Source organism: Dama dama, chromosome X, assembly GCF_033118175.1.
Source record: "Dama dama isolate Ldn47 chromosome X, ASM3311817v1, whole genome shotgun sequence".
Classification (NCBI taxonomy): domain Eukaryota; kingdom Metazoa; phylum Chordata; class Mammalia; order Artiodactyla; family Cervidae; genus Dama; species Dama dama.
Genome location: NC_083714.1, coordinates 111575281 through 111577156, shown reverse-complemented (window position 1 = coordinate 111577156; position 1876 = coordinate 111575281). Strand labels below are relative to the sequence as shown.

Genomic DNA, 1876 nt, shown 5'->3' with positions numbered 1-1876 from the left:
AGAGTTGGACACAGCTGAGTGACTAAGTACAGCACAGCACAGCGTTTTGCAAAACTAAGTTGTAATAATATAACCTGGATATTGACATTGATAAGATCCACAGCTCTTAGTCAGATTTTCCTAGTTTTATTTATACTCATTTTGTATGTGTGTGTGTAGGGCGTGGAGTGGAAGGTTGTGGGTTTTTATTAAGTGCTATACAATTTCATCACCAGCTACGGTACTGAGCAGTTCCAACACTGCAAGATCGCTCCTGTTGCTCTCTTATAATCACTCCCACTTCCCTGCCACCACCACCCTTGCCCCTCCCTGACCCTTGGCAGACACTAACCTGACCTCTATTTCTAAAATTTTGTCATTTCAAAAATGTTATGTAAAGAGAACCATGCATTATGTAATAATTCAGGATTAGGCTTTTCACTCAAAAAAATATGGAACACTATGAATTTGCATATCATCCTTGCACAGGGGCCAGGCTAATCTTTTCCATCTCATTGCCATTTTTGTGTATGTGATGACAAAGTGCACATAATAATTTACTTTTAATGTAGGTTTTTATGTATTTGTATCATATCTCTCAATTTTTATTTATTCCCTGTGTATCATGTCTTTTTGTTCCTGTATTCCTTCTTTACTACCTTTTTTTTTTTGTATTAAATAATTTTTTTCTGGTGTACTCTTTAAATGTCTTTGTTTTTTGCTTTTAATTATATTTTTGGAATGGTTTCCTTAGTGGTTCTTCTGGAGGAATTACAATATGCTTCTTAACTAAAAGCAATCTATTTCAGATAATTCTAACTTCATTTCAGTAAAATATAGAAACTGCTCCAATATAGCTCTATTCCTTCTCCCCCCCTTTGCAATATTATTGTCATATATATTGCTTCTTTATATGCTATATTCCTCCAATTATAACTATTCTTTATGCGATTCTTTTTTAAATATGTTGAGAAGAAAAGAGAAAAACTCTCTTTATACTATCTCTTTTATTGAACTACATAATTACCTTTACTCATGCTCTTTATTTCTTTGTGTGGCTATGAATTACTGTCTAGTGCCATTTCTTTTCAGCCTGAAGAATTTCCTTTAGTATTCTTTATAAGGCAAATCATCTTTATCTGGTAGTGTCTTTATTTTACATTCATTTTTGAAATATAGTTTTGCTGGATATGGGATTCTTGGTTGATTTTTTTTCTTTTTTCAGTACCTCTAGTATGGGCTTCCCTGGTGGCTCAGTGGTAAAGAATTCCCCTGTCAGTGCAGAAGGTGAGGGTTCAATCCCTAGGTCAGGAAGATCCCCTGGGGAAATAATGACAACTCACTCCAGTGTTCCTGCCTGGGAAATCCCATGGACAGAGTAGTCTGAGGGCTACAGTCCATGGAATCACAAAAGAGTTGGACATGACTTATTGACTAAACAACAACAACTTTGAACATTTCACTCTACTGCTTTCTGGGCTTTCACCATGGGCTTTTTGATGTTACACTATTGAGTCCGTTCCCCATTGTATGTGGTGGATTGTTTTTATCTTGCTACTCTATATTTTCTCTCTCTCTTTTTTTTTTTTTTGGCTTTCAGCACTTTGACTATGATGTATATCAGTGTGGATTTTTTTCCCTCTGTTTGGAGTTCATTGAGCTTTTTGAATGTGTAGATTAATGTTTTTTTTTTTTAATCAAGGTATGCAGAGTTCCAGAGAATAGCAAGGAGAGATAAGAAAGCTTTCTTAAGTGAACAGTCCAAAGAAATAGAGGAAAACAATAGAATGGGAAAGACTAGCGATCTCTTCAAGAAAATTGGAGATACCAAGGGAACATTTCATGCAAAAATGGGCACAATAAAGGACAGAAACAGCAAGGACAATGGAAGCAGAAG

The 1876-nt window shown here is 35.4% G+C and overlaps 1 non-coding gene across 1 annotated transcript; it reads right to left on the bottom strand.

The window, feature by feature from the left end:
- Positions 1 to 423: 423 nt before the first annotated feature.
- Positions 424 to 528, bottom strand: LOC133053299 (U6 spliceosomal RNA). Its single transcript, XR_009692222.1, has one exon. It is a non-coding gene; the product is annotated as a U6 spliceosomal RNA (small nuclear RNA).
- Positions 529 to 1876: the final 1348 nt, after the last annotated feature.